Source organism: Ambystoma mexicanum, chromosome 2p (genome assembly GCF_040938575.1).
Source record: "Ambystoma mexicanum isolate Mex_15411 chromosome 2p, UKY_AmexF1_1, whole genome shotgun sequence".
In the NCBI taxonomy this organism is placed as follows: domain Eukaryota; kingdom Metazoa; phylum Chordata; class Amphibia; order Caudata; family Ambystomatidae; genus Ambystoma; species Ambystoma mexicanum.
The window spans coordinates 1,135,365,302-1,135,386,734 of NC_090923.1; the positions used below are offsets into that span (position 1 = coordinate 1,135,365,302).

Consider the following 21,433-nt stretch of genomic DNA (forward strand, 5'->3'; position numbering starts at 1 on the left):
ATAAATGACATATCATGTATCATATTAATCTAGACTCAGGGTTATTTCTTGTTTTGACAATTCTTTAGGTTAGGGATATTTTTCCACAGACCTCTGGTGAGGTTGACATCAATGATAAAGTTAAGACAGGGTTCCAACAACTAGACAGAACAAAATCACTCTATAGTGTGAGAAGCCAGAAGGTGTCTCACCCACTAGTCCTTCAGAGATCTGTCATCCAGGTGGCCAGAAGACAGCCATCCCTTTTGGATCCAGTTCCTGGTGGTGGACCAGTGCGGAAGGATCACCTGGGTAAGGGGTCTTCGAGGAGAGGGACACCAGATGGTGAGACGCGGTATCCCCTTCCCTGTAACACCTTTACCCCATCCTACCCGGTAGGATATTTAGGAACTCTGCCCCCCCACCTCCTTTTACAACATGCACACTTTCTCACGGACAGCCCACTCAAAGGGAAAATAGACTAACACCCGAGCTTTGTATCTGACACATCCGAATACTATGGTCAGGCAAGGCCAGGCAGTTATCGACAATCACTCACATCTGACCTCCATTACACTTCACCACACGGATAAAAGGCAGAGCACGAGAGCACACTCTGAGCGAGACAAATAACTTGAGGAAACAGCAGTTTCGAGACAACAGCTGAGCATGAGGGGAAAGACGGCAAAACCGAAGGGGATAGCAAGGAGGGAAATTCCCCTGACCTTTTTGACAAGGAACCATTATTTTCCGGAGACCTCAAGAATAGAAAGCGTAAGGCCAGGAAACCAGGCTGACGAATCCCACATTGTGTATCGGAGATACCCGGCACCCTCCCACGTCCGCAATCAAGGCGGGGAGAATCACCAGGCGCAGTGGTACCTCTCTTGGCTCCAAGAACAAAGCCGCATCAGTGAAGTCAACACAGCCAGTGAGTTGGGGTGACCGATACAAGACCGGTCTTTGTTGAAGCCAAGGTTGCAAGCAGCAACATTGTGTGGCGAGCGCTAGAACGAACATTGTTAAAACACGTGTGATAAGAGACCTGAGTGAAGTTAAACTGCTGATGTGTGATTGAATTTGAATGCAAGCTAGAATACCTTTGACAGAGTGGTCCGGCACCGCGTGGGTGCTCAATCGAAGGTTTCTGTAAGGTATCCAGCTGAGAAGTAATAACAGTAGATACATTTGGTCCGAGCCCGGTGGAGGGAGACCAATTGAAAGAGAACGAATAAATGTGAATCGAAGTGGTCCTGCGATTGGTCAAGCAAAATCCTGCACCCAGTCGAACATCTTCGATTTTGATGAAAAAGAGAAAGTTGGAAAAAGTACGGGAATTTGGGCCAAGCCCAGCAGGGGGATTCCAATTGAAGGTTTTGTGTTAGTCGGTCCGAGTCTGGCGTAGGTGGACCCGGGGTGAACAGTGAATCACCTGAGAAGCTGTATAAGTGAAAATGCTAAGACAGAAGGAACTTAACTATTTTGTCGTGTTACATCAGGCCCTCTGAAATAAGAGACTTTGAATGACTAAGAGATTTTGGCACAGAAGGTCTTTATGTTTAAGTCGTGAACTGCATCCTGGTGCTGGAGAAGCCAGAGACTGTGCGAAGCTCCAGTGTGCTGCCTTGTCCCGTGCTGAAAACATGGGGAAGGTGAGCCAACGGCTTGAAATCCTGACATATCATTTCTTGAACATGTTTCTTTTTGCATAACCTTGTTTCCCACATTATTTGTATTTAGAAGTAAGGATTGGCAATAGGTTTATTAGTATAGGCCCTTTTTTATTTTGACAAGGCACCACTAGGACTACATTATTATTATTTGGTGGTCGTAACTTGCTCCCATCTTTAGATTTAGGATTAGATGGGCATTTTACAAACCCAGTTTAAGTTCAATAAACACTGTTGAACTGAGATCACGTGTGTCTGGCTTACTGCTTGATACCTTGCCTTCCTTACAATAGGAAGCAGTGGCAGAGCAGTTTAGCCTTCACTCAGTGGAAGGCAGAAGGCTTATGGATAGGTACAATTGGTCTCAAAAGAGAATCCAAGAAATTTCACTACGAGTACACTGAAAAATATACACATATAGACTAACACAGTAAGGAACTAGTAATTCAATAAGTACAATAACTGACAATGTACACAGTAAAACAGTAGTAAAAGGGCTTCAGTGTAGACCAGTGATTCATTTTTCATTGACTAAATTACTGTAAGTGCCTTTCTCCCAAAATGTCAGAACTGCTATGTGTTTCTTTAAAACACAGTTATCGTGATCCCATTTGAAATAAACAATTTGTGCAACAAGCCCTCTAGACCATCTCCGTTTCCCTGTGGGGGTGCCAGTAGCACAGTTTGAAGACCACTGGTATAGACCTTTCCCATTCCCAACTTAATATAAGACCTCTGCCTGGTGGTAAACACTACACATAATGCTAACGGAGGGGTTAGGAAATAATTGTTTTGCTGCTTTCCTGCCATAGACTTCAATGGACCATCTTTTCCTCATGCTCCTTTTTATGCTTTTACTTAACTGTCCGAGTGCTCTGTGTGTTTCATTGTAGCCCTAGACCACGCCCCACCCCTTATGAGTCTAGGCATTGCCGCTCTGCTACCTTGGCTGCTTGGTTGGGTTTATCTAGACTTCATTAGTGTGTTTCCTGTTCACCATGACACCACCCAAAATCCATTAAAACCACATACAATCACCTGTGGCTTGTTATGTTCCAGTTTGTCCCTAGATACACTTAAACCACAGTGATACAAATTGTAATAAAGTGCTGATGTTGTCTTTTGGGAAATTGGTGAACTGCAGTGATTTATTATATTAAAGTCCCTACTAAGTCACTGATACCTTCTAAAGTCATTCTTTAATAGAGAACTCTAGGGAACCAAGGTGTTCCGAGAAAAACCCCCTAGTTCAGGTAAGTAACTGTTTTCAGGATTTCAAAAGTTTGGAAAAGCTTTGCCCATCGGAAACAATGGGACAGAATCCATAGGCAAGTTGTCGTTATAGGGTATAGTATTTTTAAATATATATATATATATATATATATATATATATATTGGCTTTTATAAAAAATAACCACTTCCCCAATCACTCCCGATCCTCCCCATGTATACAGTGTTGTTTTTATCATCGCCCGCCAGTGTCAGTGAGTCTGAACATCCATAGTCCTGGACTTCTCTTTTTTTTGCGCTGTCCATGCTTGCGACCCCATGAGTATATCTTCCCCACATTACATCCTCAGGGTGGCAAGTCATCCAGGGAGCTTTATAAGTCATTGCGGACTGTGCCCCAGTCCAACTCCAGATCCCTCACGTCTTCTGTGTCCTTTCTTGCAGTGCCGGTTTCTCCATTACCACCCATTTCTGTAAATCCTGCAACTATTGGCACGTCAGGGGACCCTTCAGGCATTTCCAAGAGAGACAGTGTCCAAGAGAGACAGTGTTGTGCTTGTAGCAGTAAGAAAGCCGCTATTTTCTTTTTACGCCCCTCCTTTCCTTCCTGGTATCACCCCTAATAAGCAAATCTTTGGAGAGCATACTAATTGTCCCCTTAGTCGTTCATTTGTCTTGGTGATTACCCTACACCAAAAATCTTGTATCATTGGGCATTCTCAAACAATATGCCAAAACCCCACCGAGACATGACTACACCTAGTGGCATTCGTATGTATTGTTCGGGTCTATCATGTGTAGCTTTTGGGGAGTCATATAGACGCACTGCAATGTATTGAATTGTATCAACTTAAATCTGACGTTCCTGGACACCTCACTAATCGGAAAGCATATTTTAGACCATGCTTTATCCTCCAACCATTCTACCAGGTCATGCTCCCACTTCTCTTTCACCTTAAGAGACTCCCGTAACCTGTATGGCTGCATATAATCTCGATATTGCGTGTCTCTCACTACCTATAGTTAGTATGGATTGGAGAATTCGGGTAGTGTAGTTTCCTCTAGTATGGAGTGCCTACAAGGACTTTGGTCAGCCGTGCGAAATTCAGGAGCAACCAATCGGGCATCTGGAATTTCTCAGCCCATTATTGAAGGGCAACAGTCATCCCTCTTCAAATATATCTCCCATTGTTAGACACTGTGCAGCAGTGCATCTGGCTTCTCCCAATCCCCTTACTATCACTGCCATCTTAATATCTGCTGTAGCCCTCGCCTACACATAGTTTTGCGCATGTTCTCTTCCAAGCCTGTTGGACCTTATAATGCTAGATCTGCTACTCCTGTATAATATCTCTGATGTCTCCCACTTAGCACCCTGAGCATCCCATCTGGTTACATGCTGTAAGTATTAAAGTATAAAAATATACAATAGTTTTAGGTCTTTCAATACACACTATGCAAGCAAAACATTTAGTCGAATATTGTCACATCAACACTAATAAAACAGATATATACATTCACCCTTAAGAGAAATAGAATAACATCTGATTCAATGACTAGTGAAACACAGGTGAGTACTAGGACAGCCCTACGAAGAGATCCTTCGACCAGGCCTTCACTGACCAAAGTCAGAAAGAGTGATTTAGGGACAGGACTTTATGCCCATGTAACCCTATGGAGGACAGTGGGGTACCAAAAAAGAAAGGTTGACTTCCCCCGATTATGATTTTCTCCAGTGAACAGTGCTGGTGTTTCAGAATCCGATGGGGACAGTCTTATGTGCTTTTTCCTGTTGAGGAAGGCCCAGGGGTCGTGGGTGCAGAGTCCACTTTCGCATCCGGATTTAGTTTCTGTCAGTTATGGTACTTAGGAATAGTTTACAGACAGCTTCCAGTAGAACACCCAGACAAAGGAAGACTTCCACCTCAGGACACCTCCAGAGATCGAAGGACTGTTCCAACGGGTGGCACCACGGTCAGGCGGCGAAAGCCAATCTTCAATGGGCGAACAAAGGTGCAGGACCAGCACAATTTCCCTTCACGCAAAAAGGCAGAAAATGCACAACCGGGTGTCTTGTTACACAAGATGAAGGTCCTCAGAGTACATCCTTGGAACTTGAAATGGCAAGGTAGCCCAGGAGATAGCTGGTCAGTCCACCAGTTGGTCCAGGCACACTTCCGAATCCTCAGAAGGTTTTCAACCAGGGGTTGACACTGGTTGTTCCCACCGGTCCAGGGGTTGAAGCACTGTTAGGGATTTCATTTTGATACCAAATCCCCTCTACCTGTGAGACCCCCCCAGCACTTTTTGCTGGATTTCTGGACTTTTTTCTTGTTCTCCTGAATGAGGGGAGTCTTTTTCCTTCCCTCATTCATTCTATTTGCTCTCATCATGGGAACTCTGTTCATTGTGTTTTTATTTTGTTTTATGGAGTCATGCTTTCCTACATACTTTTTTATAATTAACATTATTAGCAGTCAATTTGATACAAGGATACAAGGATTACTGCTGATTTTAACATTTTATCAAACTGTTGAGCAAACAATTTCCCTCCCCTCCCCACAAAGCACACAAAGATGGTGGCAGCCATATCATAACTTTTGAGGGGATTGGGTCCTCCGACGTATTCCATATCTATGACATGTAATCACCACAGCTGTGCTGCTTCGGAAACTTTTTTCTGCGTCGATGCGCCGTCGTCGAGGACCTCCTCCGACGTCCGACGTCATCCGATGTGATAAGTAGGACGCACGACGCCCGTAGCCTCAGTTCCGTTTTTTTCGGCGAACGTGTTGCTTTGTGAATCTCGGTTAACGCCTCGACTCTTTGGAGTTCTGTTCTTCTCGGTTCTTCGAACCTGTTAGTTTTTGTGAAAATCCTTCGTGTGAAGATGTCTTCTACTTCGTCTTCGACCCCGCGTCCGGCTTCAAGAAGTGCGGGGAGTGTGGGTCCAAGATGTCGGTGACGGACTCGAACGACGCCTGCCTCTGGTGCCTCGGGGAGGCCCACGACACGGATGACTGTATCGACTGCCAGTCGCTCACGTCCAAAGCCTTACGCGAACGTAAGAAGAAGTTGTCGGTAGGTCGGGTGTCCAAGCCCCGGAAGTCGAAGTCTGTGGGGCTTTCGACGGGTGATTCGAGGGGTGACTCTCCGCGTCATCGTCGGAAGTCTCGTGGGTCTCCTTCTAGGAGTCGGTCTCGCCACTCCTCAGCCTCTTCGAGGCATTCTCGGAAGCGCCGACACCGGTCGTCTTCCAGGTCCTCTTCGGAGGACTCTGCCCGGCACGTCGCTTACCCCACCAGCCGTGCGACGCCGGAGGAATGGGCTTCATTCGGGAAGAAAATGCTGCCGATTGTCGATTCGCAGGGTACTAAGCCATCCGCGCCCCTGAGTGGGGTCGGTCGAGAGACACCGCTCGCAACAGTGGTCGGCACGAGTCACAGGAGAGGTCCCGTTCGGCCAAGGAGACTCATTCTCGACGTACCCGTTCCAGGTCCCGGTCCTCGACGCGTTCGAGACCGTGTGCACCTGTGAGGTCTTCGAGGAAGACATCGACGTCTGAGGCGTCGAGGGCGTCGACAGGCTTTCTTGAGGCTCCAGCTCCGAGGAAGTCGTCAAAGCCGTTGACGCTCAGGTCGTCGAAGGACACGCTCGGGGCTCCGGCTTCGAGGGCTGTGTCGACGCCGCCGATGCTGGCGGCGCTGCATCTGACGTCGACGCCGATTTCCTCAACGCCGATCCTCTCGGCGCCGATGCCTGTTCTCTCGACGCCGGCGCCGATTCGCTCAACGCCATCAACTCCTTTTGTGTCGGAGGTACCCCGTGGACGGGGGAACCCCCTAGGAAGGCTCTGGTTAAGAGCAAGCACTCTCGGGTGCCTTCTTTTCGCCACCTAGAATATATTTCAGAGGCGGATGAGGATTCTGATGGCCTGGTTCCTAGTCAGGTTCCAGATGAAATTGTCTCGGGCCATAGTCAGTTTGACAATTTGAGGCAGTAACTTCATGATGCCAGTGGACTGGACACCTCTCCGGAGGTGGAGTTTTGTAGGCCTGAGCCTGGCTCTCATGCCGATTCCTCGTACCGGCGCCTTATGGCTAGGGTTTCTGAGTACTTGGGATGGTCTGCTCCCCCAGGGGAGTTTGTGCAGGATGATCTAACGGACATCCTTGATGTTGGTCCCCCAACTGACCCGGTACTGCCATTCCATATGGCTTTACAGAGAAGGGTGGCGGCGGCTTGGACTGCTCCGGAGAGTCTCCCGGCGGTGGGCAGGTCCTTGTCGCGAAAATACCATCCAGCCAGTAGCGACCCCTGCTACTTGACCAGGCACCCCACTCCGGAGAGTTTGGTGGTGCAGGCGGCCACGGCCCCGGCAAAGCAGGTGTCGTACCCTACCATCCCTCCTGATAGGGACGACAAACGTTTTGATGGCTGGGCGAAGAAAGTGTTTTCTTCTGGTGGTATGGCGCTTCAGGCGGCCAACTCCATTTGTGCCTTGTCTCGTTTCACACACACTCTGTGGAACTGTGTTGCGTTAGCGGCTGAACATATTCCCGAAGGGGACGAACGGGATGGTTTCCTTGCTATGGTCCAGGATGGTAAGGATGCCATGTGTGAGTCCGTTCAGTCGGGTTTGGACTTAGCTGAATGCGTCAGTAGGTCCATGGCGGCGAGCACCGTGATACGCAGGTTTGCGTGGTTGCGGAAGTCGGGGTTTGCTCCTGATGGGCAGTCCCGGCTCCTCAACATGCCCTTTGACGGTGAACACCTTTTTGGCAGCAAGGCTGACGAGAGCCTTGAGAGGTTGCAGACCTCAAAAGCTGCAGCGAAGTCGTTGGGCGCTGCAGTTCGCCAACCTCCGTCTTTTCGTCCTAGGGGACAGCAGTGGAGGGGTGGTTCCTTTCGCTATTACTCGTCCTTCAGTAAAGCGAGAGGAGCTGGCAGTCAAAGAGGCCAACGCAGGGGTACCAGAGGTGGACGACAGGGTACCCGTGGTGCCAAGGCCGCTCGGGCAGTTGCCTCTTTGCCCTCAGGTAACGCCGCAGCCGCTCCCACTCAGTCATGAGGCCACGTCCCATGGTTCGCCGGTTGGGGGAAGGCTGGCGCAGCATCTTGTAGAGTGGCGAGCAATTACTTCAGATGTGTGGGTTCTGGAGTAATGTCTTCCCTTTCGGCACAGGCCTCGCGACAATCCACCGGGGAACCTCTCTTTGCAGAGTCCGGATCCGCTCCTTGCGCAGGAAATTCAAGCCCTGCTGGAGAAAGGCGCCATAGAACTGGTGCCTGTAGCGGAGAGGAACAAGGGAGGGTATTCCCCTTATTTTTTGATTTAGAAGAAAGACGGGGGGATTGAGACCCATCATGGACTTGCGCGGTTTGAACAAACTCCTCAGGAAGGACAAGTTCAAGATGGTTACTCTCTCTCAAGTCCTCCAGGCCCTTCAGCTTCAGGACTGGTTGGTGTCACTCGACCTCAAGGATGCTTACTTCCATGTGCCGATCCATCCCAAGCACAAGAAGTACCCGAGGTTCGCGGTTGGCGACTCGCACTTTCAGTTTCAGGTCCTGCCGTTCGGATCGACCTCCGCCCCGAGGGTTTTCACCAAGCTCATGGTGGTGGTGGCAGCGCAGCTCAGGCAAGGGGGGATTCACGTCTACCCCTACCTGGACGATTGGTTGATCAGGGGGAGCTCTCCCGAGCAAGCCCTGGATCATCTGTCCGTCACCTGCCACTCCCTTCACAGGCTGGGCTTCTCCCTCAATTTAAAGAAGTCCCATTTGACGCCAACACAGCGGCTCCAGTACATCGGAGCAGTGCTCGACACTTCCCTGGGGCAGTGTTTTCCTCCCCAGGTGAGGGCTCTTCACATTCAGCAGATGTTGCACAAGTTTCAGCATACCCAGACGCTCCCAGCGTTCGAGTTCTTGAGGTTGCTCGGCCTCATGGCATCCTGCATTCTTCTGGGGCCAGAGGCTCGTCTGCGGATGAGATCATTGCAGTGGGCACTCAAGACGCAATGGTCGCAGTCCTGCGGCAGGATGTCGGACCCGGTTCAGGTGCCGCCCTCGGTCGCCCGGGACCTTCTGTGGTGGGCCGTCGAAGGCAACTTGATGAAGGGGGCTCCATTTTGGCTTCACTGGCCGGAGGTGACGATCGTGACAGATGCATCCCTCACGGGATGGGGAGCTCATGCCAACGGGCTGACAGTCAGCGGTCGTTGGTCTCCGTCGGAGTCCAGACTCCATATCAATCTGTTGGAGCTGAGGGCCGTCAGGCTAGCCCTGAAGGCTTTTCTGCCGACTGTGCGAGGAAAGAGTGTCCTGATCCTGACGGACAACACAGTGGCCATGCACTACCTCAACAAAAAGGGGGGGGCAGGGCCACTTCCTCTGTGCAGGGAGGCGATGCAGCTCGAGTTTTGGGCCATCCAGCAGGAAGTTTCGATCTCCGCAGTTCATCTGGCCGGAGACGAAAGAGATCTTCGCCCTTTGGGGGACCCCACAAGTGGATCTCTTCGCCTCCAATGTCAACCGGAAGTGCGAAAGGTTTTGCTCGCGGGAATTTCCTCCAAAAGGAGCCTTAGGAGACGCGTTTGTGGTGGAGTGGTCATTCCCGCTGCTGTACGCGTTTCCTCCAGTCCCCGTCATCCCGCAAGTGCTATGGAGGTTACGGAAGTTCGGTTCCCGGATGATCCTCATTGCTCCGGCGTGGGCTCGGAGGACGTGGTACCCGGACCTTCTCGACTTGTCCATCTGTCCTCCACGTCATCTTCCCTACCGAGACGATCTGATCTCACGGGAGGGGGGTCAGATTCTCCATCCAGAGGTCAGATCCCTCAACCTTCACGCTTGGCTTCTGAACGGTTGAGGTATAAGGATTGGGACCTCCCTGAAGACGTGATGGAGGTGTTGCTTTCGGCCCGAAGGCCAGCAACAAAGTCTCTGTACCGTTGCCGTACTGGTGCAGAGTTCAGAGTGTGGATCCTTTTGCATGTGACATCCCCATGGTTCTGTCCTTTTTACTTTCTTTGGCCCACAGGGGCTTGCAAGTGGGTACCATTAAAGGTTACCTGGCGGCGCTGTCCATCTTTAAGCGCTCGTCTGAAGAGTGTTCTTACTTTAAAATCCCTTTAATTTCACAGTTTCTGAAAGGGCTCACTAATGTGTTCCCTCCGTCACCTTTCCTGGTGCCCGGTTGGGATTTAAACCTTGTTCTTAAGTTTCTTATGGGTGTTCCGTTTGAGCCTTTACATTCTTGCCCTTTGAGGCTGTTAACTCTGAAAACTGTGTTTTTAGTTGCGGTTACTTCCGCTCGCAGAGTGAGTGAGTTACAGGCACTTTCAGTTAAGCCACCCTTCACTGTATTTCACAAGGACAGGGTTGTCCTTAGAGTTCGTCCTTCTTTTCTTCCGAAGGTAGTGACGGAATTTCATTTGGCCCAGAAGGTTGGTCTTCCGGCATTCTATCCTCCTCCGCATCCTTGTAAGGAAGAGGAGAGGCTCCATAGGCTTGATCCTAGGAGAGCTTTAAGCTTTTATGTTTCACGCATGTCCCGGGTCAGAGTGGACGATCAACTCTTTATTGGTTACGCTGGAAAGCGTTTGGGGCAATCTGTGACGAAACAGACTTTGTCTCGCTGGATTATTTTGGCCATCTCGGAGTGTTACCGCTTGGCGGGTAAGGATCCACCGGCTGGCTTGCGGGCCCATTCTACCAGGGGTATGGCTGCATCTACTGCCCTGCAGAGGGGTGTTCCTATTCGCAACATCTGTGATGCAGCCACCTGGGCTTCAGTACATACATTTGTACGTCACTATTCCCTCGATACCATCCGAGGACAGGATCTGGCCTTTGGCAAGGCGGTCCTTTGCTCTGCTATTTGATTGGCTATTCTAAATTTTGATTCTAAATTCTTTCCCTCCTCCTTGCTCTGGTACTGCTTTGGGAGTCTGTCATAGATATGGAATACGTCGGAGGACCCAATCCCCTCGAAGAACAAGTTACTTTCTTACCTGGTAACGTTCTTTCGATGGGATGGTCCGACGACGTATTCCATATCGCTCCCGCCCTGCCTTCCCAGCTGCAGAATTTCTTTTGCGATTGCAGCTTGCGTTCCGCAAGGCTTTGTGTCTGACTGGCAGTTGACTAATGTCACACGTTCTGGGGGAAAAAACTACAACTGAGACTACAGGCGTCGTGCGTCCTACTTATCACATCGGATGATGTCGGACGTCGGAGGAGGTCCTCGACGACGGCGCATCGATGTCATTGACGCAGGACGCAGACGCCGAAAAAAGTTTCCGAAGCAGCACAGCTGTGGTGATTACATGTCATAGATATGGAATACGTTGTCGGACCATCCCATTGAAAGAACGTTACCAGGTAAGAAAGTATCTTGTTCTTCTGGCATTGCTGTGCCAGTTCGGCTCATCAGCAATTGGGGCTTCCTTTCACCTATGGCAACAGGGGTCGCCTCCACTCTAATCCACCCACACCGAGGCCCGCATTCACCTCCCCATACTCCTACTAGGGTCTCCCATTCCGTTTCCCGTGACGGTCGCTGGTCATGTATCCCATCAAAAATGACATTGTCATACATTTCAAGGCCCACTGCTGCTCTTCTGGGAGCAACGCCTTTTCCATTCCGCCGCCAGACATGCGCACGCAGCCAATAGCAGGAAATGCCTCATGTAAAGGAGTTTCCTCCACCCCCCCCCATCTCTTACTTCCATTCCAAACAGAACCAATAGGGTCCAGGCTGCACCCTACTCAATCTAAACTCGGTATCCAATCCAGGACTTCCTTCCAGAATTATTGCACCTTCAAACATCCCCACCACACATGCCAATAATCCGCCTTCTGGCCACATCCCCTCCAACACGAGGCGTCCACCCCCGGGAACATTTTTGAAAGGCATACCGGGTCCCACTGCCATCTATGAAGTAATTTAATACCATTTAATAGATGTCTTATGCGCGCTCCTGCACAACAATCCCCATAGTTCATCAACAAATCCATTCCCAGATTCTCTTCCCATTTCCTCCTACACCTCCCTGTATGTTCCCCATTGCCTCCAGGAGTGTCCAGTACAGCTTTAAGATCAGGCCCTTCATGGACATACGCCCCCGTTGTATCATCTCCTTCCACTTAGCTGCCATGAACACTCCTTTCAGTTTGAGATATTTAAACACTGACAGCCTGCCGACACACAGACTCTCCTCAGGGTCCTGATGTCCACAAAAACATCTCCTTTCACCACCTGCCCCACTCGCTCTAGCCCTTCCTCATATCAATCCTGAAACTGGGACGGGTCCTGGATTTCATCCCTTATGTGGGGGGGGGGCATATGTGGCTTAGGGGGGAAGGCCAAGTCTTTTCTGCCTCCACAGTGGACCTAGGATCCAGTGCGCCCGGGCGGACCGGGTTAGCGCTCTGTCTAGGGCCCAAAGCGACTCTCCCAGCGTTACCGGCCTCAACCAGTAATTCTCTGTGTGCACCCATATTTCTGCCCATCTACCCTCAAATGAGGGACTATCGCCCTGAATTGCACTGCTCTGAAGTGCGTACGGATGTCAGGGAGCCAACTCCCTCCACCCCTCTTTTGGCTGCACAAACGTCTTGTAGGACACACTCTGCTTCTACCCACCCCATATAAATCTCATAATCCTCTGTTTCACCTCTGCAAAGTGGAGGTCTGGCATCACAATCAGCAGTGTTTGGTATAGGTACAGGATCCGTGGAAGCGGGGTCATTTTGACCACATTCAGTCTGCCAAGCCAAGATCGGGTCAGCCATGACTAGGCCACCTTGTCGGATGTTTTTCATGCACTTGTACATTCTCAATGTCACTGGGCCTAGTAGGATCGTTGTTTTGTTCTCCCCTGTTTCCCTCCCCTGTCTTGTTGCGCTCTGAAACACTTGTGTACGAGCGCGATACAAATATATTATCATATCATATATCGAATAGCCTTTGCACAACCGGGGGGTAAATGATAGAATATAGGTCATCCAACTTTATGGGTATCCATACTCCCAGGTATTTAAGCTTATTTCACTCACTTGGTATCCCCAGGGCCCTGATGTCTTCTCTGTGGTCCTCCCTAAGCACAACAGAAGGAGAGGAGGGTTGACTTATTGGCATTTACCCTGAATCTTGACACCATTCCATATTCCCCCAGCACCTTAATTACTCCCCGAGCAGAGCTAGCAATATTACCAATATGGAGAAGGATATTGTCCAGGTGTAGGCTCAACTTGTACTCCTCTTCACCTACCCATGTGCCCTTTATCTGGACCATTTGCCTGATTCTAATCCCCAGTGGCTCGATAGACAGGGCAAACCGGAGAGGGGGCAGCGGACAGCACTGCCTCGTAGCCCTCCAGAGGCAGAACTCTTCGGAGTTCTTTCTGTTGACCGTGGCAGAGGGTCTGCATATATTGCCCCAATTTACATAGCACAGCAAATAAGAAGCCCCACTCCACCCAGTCGAACCCCTTTTCAGCATCCAGGCGGCTGAGGAGGGCAAGTCCATTCCCTCCCTGTGTGTATTCCATGAGGTTGAGGGTTTTGCATACCGCGTCTGCCCCCTGTCTTCCAACGATAAAGACGACCAGATCTGGGTGTACCCGGCGTGGAATTGCCCCCTACATGCAAGTGGCCAATATTCTTGTAAAAATCTTCTTGTCAACGTTTAATAGCGAGATGGGACAATATGAGGGGCACAACATAGGATCCCTTCCCTCTTTAGGCATTACTGTGATCAATGCCTTGTGGAATGATTTTGATGCAATGCCCGTCTCTAAGATGATTTTATATCATTTAGTCATATGGCTAAGAAGGAAACCTTTGAACCTTTTAAGAAAGCCTAGAGTGTATCCGTCCTCCCCTCCGCTCATTGCTGCCTGCACCTCCCCGTCAGTAATTGGGCTCTCCAGCATTCCCACCTCAGCCTTCGTGGGTCCCGACATATCTAGATTTGCCAGGTATAGCTCAGAATACCTAGCAACCCCCGGGCATTCCTTATCCTATAGATTCTCGTTAAATCGTGCAAAGCAATCAGAAATCTCTTCCGGCTTATCGTTCGGCTGTCCGCCCTCATTGTGAACTGCTGCAACCCATCTTTCTGCCCTCTGTGCGTCGGCCTTATCCCCCTTCACATAAAATGTTTGCTTAAGGTATTTCAGTTTATGCAGCGTGTCCCCCATTTTTAACGCCTTCAGCTCTGCTCTCTTCATCTGCATTTGCACAAGCTCCTCATCATCGCACTCTTCCCCCTAATGCACCCTATACTCGCATTCTGTGATCTCCTTCCATAACTTCTCCTGCAACTTACGCTCTCTCTTCCTGCGCGCTCCCTCACTCATTAATATCCCCCTCGAGGTAGCCTTTCCCGTGTCCCACACCACATTACTATCCATTTGCCCTGTATCATTAATTTCAAAGTACTTGGTGTTAGGCAGAAACCTGTGCAGTTCCCTTGGGGACCACTGCAAAAGATTTAGGACTACAGGTGTTGGCAGTAAACCCACTTGGTAGCAGTCTGTACCACCCAGATTTACCTGGTAGCTGTGGCTGAGCAGTCAGACTTCCCTCAAGAAGAGTTAGGCAGTATGCAAATTATACACAATAGGCAAAGTCCATCGGACGGGCCCAAGATCACACAATGACAACAGGCTTAAAAAGTCTTGCAGGGAGTTCAGAAAGGTTTTAGTTAGGTTTCAGAAAAGTTTAGCCAGGGTGTGCCAGGCTAACCCAGGGTCGAAAGCCGGGGGCTAAATCTACCCCGTACAGTCGGTTGCAAGGGAAGCCAGGCGGAACACGGTACCTTATGTGGAAAGGATCCTCCAGCGGGGGCAGTTGTTCCTGGCAGCGGTTGCAAGTCGCGGCGTCTTCTAGAAGAAGAGAAGATCTCGACGTGGAGGAAAGATGAAGGTCGTTGCACTGCCAGGGAAGAAACCAGCCGCAGAGTTTTCAGGTTAAAGGTACTACCCTTTGATTTGCGGTAGTGGTAAAACGTGGTATCCCGGTTGCCGAGGTGCTTGGCACAGGCAAGGCGGCCACGAGATGCTCCAGGAAGCGAAAAAGGAAGCAGACTGGTTATCCCCACCAGTCGAAGGAAGAAGACTCTCCGGGCTGGAGATCTCCTCTCTCGTTGGGAAAAGTGGTGAGGCGGTTCAGCAGGGCTCCACCGGTGGTGTCGTCGTAGCAGGTCGGCTCAGCTTCTCCCTCCTCGGATTCTTAGGTCCTGTGGCGACCTCTAAAGTTCCAGTCCCCAAAGCCCTGCTTTTATGCAGAAAACCCCCATTTACTCAGCCTAGCTGTCACTCAAACATGCTAAGTGGTGAGCCGGCCGGCTCACCACTTCGGCCAATCAGGACGGAGTGCAACTTGAGTTGCCTAGGCAACTCAGTCCAGGGTGCCTAAATCCCCCTCCACCCCTCCTAAGTACCCCAGACAGAATGGCACCACTTTGGAGGGCTTCTGTGGAGAAGCCCGCCAAAAAGTATAACAAAGAGCTCAACTTGGGTTGGAGTCACAGAAGCGAACACAAACGCCATTTTAGAACCGAGTTCTGGCAAAAAATACCAACCGGAGAATTAATATTAAATAAATAAACCGGCGGTATATTCGAGGCTATAGGAATTAAATAATTCAAGTTGGTAGCCTCGAACAATGGGAAATCCCACAGGGATATATTTGCGGTCGAATATAAAAAGTAGTATCCACTGCCACCAGCCAAAACTCGATCAGGGGGGACGGAGACGTACCCCCTCGACTAACAGACCCCGGGGCAATCGAATTGCCCCGGCCAGTACGTCCACAATATGATGGTTTGTACTGGTTCTGTTCAGAATTTGAGACTAGTAAAGTCAATGGTGACTTTACATGCCCTGGGAGACAGTAGTCAGTCCCAGGGTATGGAGTCTATACTGGGGGGTCACTATGACACCCCTGTGTTACTGCACTGAGGGTGCTGTGTAACACACATCACAAAAACACATGAAGCCCTATGGAGTAAAAGACCCCATAGCCCATTAAACACATCTAGAGTCAAAGGAATACACTCAAATCATGTCCAAGAGTGAGGGTAAAAGAGTCTCACTCTTGGCAGGAGAAAAAAATAAACCCAAAATATCCAGCAAAGCTGCTGGGGGACTCACTAGGTTAGGAAATTCAGCCTAAACAGAGAATTCTCCCTAACACTTGGTTATGTCCGCTGCCAATTGCTCATAAAAGACCAAGTCCCTGTACAGTGAATCATTACACCTCCAGTGCTAGTCAGCTCTGCTTAGCCCTCCCACATCAATTTGCATCTAGATCATGTCGTGGTTCGGCCACCCAATTGGTCAAATTTTGCATTGTGCAACTCTTCCTCCCTGATCCCTGTGCAGTAGCAAATAATCAACTGTCGTGTACGTGGAATGGGCCGCTGAGAAAAAGGTGTACCCCTTCTCTATGGGATGAGCCACCCGCCACACATCTAGGAGCCTTCTCATCTCCATAGTTCTTCCCAGATTTCCTCCCCTCTCCTGGTGCCTCTGATGGTCTCGCCGACATCCTATCCACACTCTCATCGAGCCATGCATTGGGGTCGTCTTCTATATTGAGAAGGTCCCTGAGGAGGGTCAGCACTACATCAAGAGCCTCTGTAATAAACTGGGCCTGGCCCAGGTTAGGAGCATACAGCGCCTCCACAACCACCTGTACTCTGTCAAGAGAGCCTTGTACAACCAGCAGACGCCCATCAATTTGCTTAATCAGTGTCACATCATGCAGGTGCCTCTGCTTATGCACAGGTATTTCTTCTCCTCCTTGCTTAGAGCGCCCGAAGGACAGTAAACCTGCCAAATGCTGCACCTCACAACTGTCTTTCCACGATGGCTACCAGCCTGGTTTCCTGGACAAAAAGCACATCTAACGATGGATTGCCGAACTCGTGCACCAATAAGGACCATTTAGTGGGGAAGTTAAGCCCCTTGACATTGACAGTGCCCACTTTTAAGCACTCAACCCCCTTCTTAGAACCCATCATTCCATCCCCATGTGCACTGGCATCCACATCGCTCCACCACCCACAAGCCCCATATGTTAGTTCAGCAATGTTCTACTGCAACACCCATCCCTGTCCTGTCGGACAAAGTGTGCTTCCCCAAAACCATTCAACTGAAACACTGATAGGCCACTCGCAATTGGCGAGAGAAACAAATGTGGAAACGCCATCCTTTCTCACTGTGGGCCACCAGGAGCGAACAGGGGTCACCCCCCACCGGTTCTTCAAAAGGAGAAACATCCGGCTCCCCCACCCAGAGGCCGACCATGGAAGACGCTGCGCCGAGCTGCTTATGATTTTGAGGAAAGGCCTATCCTGGGTTCTCAGAGGGAACGGCCCATTCAGTCGCATACATTTCCACCCAGTCTGTCCTTTCCACCATCGAGGCGGGCCTGCTAGCGGAGTCAGCTTCACTCTGGCACAGGAGGGACTCCCCTGTCGCACTCCACCTCGGCCGCATCCAAAATCAGCTGACACAACGCTTGTTCCACTTCCTCTGCTGATGTTATCCGGTAATCTATTGTGTCTTCTTCAAATTGCAAAGCGAAGGGGTATGCCCATCGGTACCTGACGCCTTTTTTCATAAGCCACTTTGTGAGCAGCCTACAGTGCCTTCTTCTCGACAGTGTCATGTAGAACAGATCCTTGTAGACCTGGATGCATGAGCCCTCGTACTACAGCCCCTGCCTTGGCCGTGCTCAGGCTGAGACCTCTGCTTTGTCCTTGTATCATGAAAATCTGGCAACGGCTGATCTCGGGTTTCTGCCATATGGCTTGCCACCTATGTGCTCCATTTCCAACTGTATGACCTTTTTCCCCCTCTGCAGAAAACAGGAGGTTGACTATCTCCTGCGCCTTCCTCTCCACATGTCCGGGTGTCTCTCCATCCTCCTCTTTCAGCCCCAATAGTCTGAGGTTGTTTCTTCTCTGCCGGTTCTCCAGGTCATCCATCTTCAGAGTTACTTCCTCGTCTCGCATTTCGAGCTCCGTCATTCTTGCATACAGACACATTTCCACAAGGTCAGCATTGAGCTGGTTGCTCTCCAGGCCATCCATCTTGTTCTCCATTGTGCAGGTCAGTCAGTTTCTTGCCACATGGCGCGCAACTCAGTGCTTCCCATTCTTTTCAAGGGAGTTTCACTCATCAGTGCTGCGCAGGGCCCGTGCCGGGGTTCGTGTTTATACCTGTCCTCAAGTCTCAAAGACTCAAGACTCAAAACAACAGTCCTCGCCAGTCCCTGGGCTGCTGGATTACCATCTGCCCAAGCACACTTCCTAGGGCACACAAGTCTGTAGAACAGGTCCACCTGCTAAGGCTCTGGGCTCCTCTTTGCCCGCCGAGCGCTTCTTCACCTCCGTGCAGCCGCACACTTGGCTCAAGCAGCAGCAACCTGCCTTTGCCCCAACACAGCAATAGATTTGAATGCAAAACAGTTACTGAAATGGAAATCACTGAGACGCTGGAAGAAGTCAATTACTCTTTCCATAGATGCTGACGCTACAAGAGCCATCTCAAACTACAGAGAGAGAATCACGCACCAAGATGTAGTAAGCCAGTTCTCCTAATTCAAAGTGCTTTAGGAAAAGCAGACAGCATGTGTTGTTACTCTGCGCCTTCCACTGCAACAGTAGAAATTGCCTTCAAATAATAAGGGCCATCTCGCAGGTAAGCCTGCAGTCGGAAGCAGTGCTGATTCCCAAAGGTTTCTGCTGTTGTTGCTGAATTAACAAGTGCTTTCACCAATTCAAATTTGGCCTCCTTCGAAGGCTTGTCTGGGTCCGCTAGCCTTTCTATGGTGTATTCCACAAATCCGGGACTGTTTATCATCACCCGCTGGGCCCACAGCTGGTTTGTACATATATTGATGGCACTGGAGACCAGGGAAGTGTTTCAACTACTTTTGACGTCCAGGGCTCCCCACAGCTAGCTTCCATCAGGAGCTCTCGTCTGGTTGTTACCTGCTGCGGTAGCAGTGCTCGACGTCGGCGCCTGCCCACCGCCCTGCCTCGCTGATCGCAGCACACTACGGGCTGCACCCCCGTTTCAGTCCCAGGCCTTCGCCGCCAAGGCCTCTGCCTCTCCGCCTCCTGGAGATGGCGGGGAGCCGGCGGATGCCCCGATCCACGATCCTCCATTGCGGACTGACTGGAGCGTTGTCACGTCTGGGGGCTCCCCACCGGTTCTGCCTCTCCCACAGTCAATTGCGGTGCCACGGGCCACACAAATGGCTCCTTCCCCTCGCATTAGTCCCCGTGGGATTGGGAGCTGTGAACTAGGCAGCCATATCGCTGCATGCCCCCTGGTGATCTTCCCCCATGCTTTTTAAAGGCCTCTTCGTTTCACTTTTGCAGCACATAGCACCCTTTGTGAAGTGTTGCTGCGAGCTCTTTGGGCTCTCCTTTTTATATTCATTTACTTTCCTTAAGAACTACTGTTCTCAAGGTCAGAGGAATACTTTTTATCCTTCTTAGCTTTTACTTTTGAGAGATACGCACACACCCTATGTGGAGTGCTGAGGGGGTTAACGTGTATCCTCTTTGTTTCTGCTCCTGTAACATTTCTGTTACAGTGACGAACAGTTATGGCTGGTGGCAGTGGACGTGTTATACCGTATTTTGTGCAATTTATGCTCACAGTCTGTCTTCACAGCTGCGGCTAGGCAAAGAAGGGTCACCATAAAATCGTGGATTCTTTCTTTTATCACAATTTCTTGTGTGGTTGTCCTTTCTTGGTCCTTCATCTACTGTCCTGGGTGAGGGAGGTCCTGGTTTGAGTTTTGTCTTCGGCAGGAACCCTTTGTGAACGCCACTGAGGCACCAGTGTGTCTGTGAGGACAGAAAGCATGGGAGGATCCCAAAACTTTACTATCCTTTGTTTTCTGGAATGCCTAAAAGGAACCAGTTGCCACTTGGGGGCTGGCTGTCCTGATTGGACAGCCAACTCCCCCTTTCTGTAAACTGCAGGGAGATTCTCAGGGGATGGGTGTGAAATCCTAATAAAAGGTGAAAATCCTGAGGCAGAAGACAAGCCAACCACTGGAACAGAAGATCCAAAGAAGAAGACAACTAGTGACGCCTGCATCCCCTTCCAGCAACTGCCAAGAGACCAATGCTCTCCTGACCCAATTTTCAAAGAGACAGAGGCGTTCCGAAGAGGAAGGCTCCTTCCCTTTGGACGACCTGTAAGACAAGGGTTAGGTAAGATTTTCATAATTATGATAAATCTTCCTGACCTGTGTCAACCCCAGAACTTTTTGCTAGGATTTGGTAATTATTTGACCTTGTGCCCAGGTGAGTGGGAATCTTGTTCCCCTCTCACTTAATCTGTTACTTTTTTTATGGGCAACCTTTTTATGTCTCCATAGTGTGTGGTTGGAGGTATAGTTTCCTATACCTTTGGACTGACTGTAATATATTATTGCAGAACACAGCATTTTAAATGCAGTGGCTTCATTTTAATTCTCTTATTTCTTGGGTGAACTACTGTTCTCAAGAAGTAAAGGGGGATTCACATCCCCTTTACATTGATCTAAATGAGCTAGCACACACCCCACCTTATGTGGAGTGATGGGGGGATACAATGTATCCCTGTTCTTACTTACCTGTTAGAAATGTTGTTACAATTGGAAGTTTACTTGAATGGCTGGTGGCAGTGGTTTTACCTTAGTGACAATTTAGTCTTATTACTCGCAGGCTGTTAAAGCAGCCTTGGTAATGCACAGAAGGGCCACCATTCTGCTAGAATGGTGGGCTCCTTCCTTTTTCACCATTTCTCATTTACTTGTTGTTTCTGGGGTCTTCCCCTGTCATTCTAGGTGGGGATGACCTCAGTGGAAGCTTTTTCTTCAGTCGTAATTCTTGATATTCCACACCTAGGCTCCATAGTTTCTGAGAAGTCAGGAAGCGAGGGAGGAGTCCAAAACCCTGCAGCCCTTTGTCTTTAATGTTGCCTGAAAGGAACCAAGTCCCAATTAAGGAGTGCTGTAGTTCCTGATAAATACTCTGATCCTGGAAGCTGCTGACAAGTCGACCACTGGAGCTGAATCTGAAGACGGTGATGAAGAAAAGACATCTGAGAGATTTCCAGCGACCAGAGAGTCTGCTGTGTAACCGGAGCTTGTTGCAACCCTTCCTTCCAACCGACCTGGAGTCCCGAATGCGACGACTCCTACCCAGAGGCTGGTGGGATCCACTAGTCTCAAGAAGACCTGTATTTTGAGCCATCCCACAATGTGCTGTGACCTTGCTGGGCTGCAAACCGCCAATACCCTGGGACTTCGAGCCATTGTGCAGTGCATGGTCTTCTGATGTCCGAATCCGTCCAAAACTTGGGTGGCCTCCTCCTGGCACTCCAGAGACAATATTTCGAATCCCTGAAGTCACCTCACTAGAGTGCAGGACTGAGAGAGTGAAGAGAATCCGACCGGCGATGTTTGTTCTTCATCTGGCTGGTGTAAAAAGGCGCCAAATCCACAGAACCGCAAGAATCCACAAAGA

General features: G+C 49.9%; 1 protein-coding gene across 4 annotated transcripts in view; it reads left to right on the forward strand.

Moving 5' to 3' along the window:
* Positions 1 to 21,433, forward strand: part of TUT1 (terminal uridylyl transferase 1, U6 snRNA-specific) — a 688,083-nt gene that overhangs the window by 559,599 nt on the left and 107,051 nt on the right. The gene's annotated exons all lie outside the window — the stretch shown is intronic.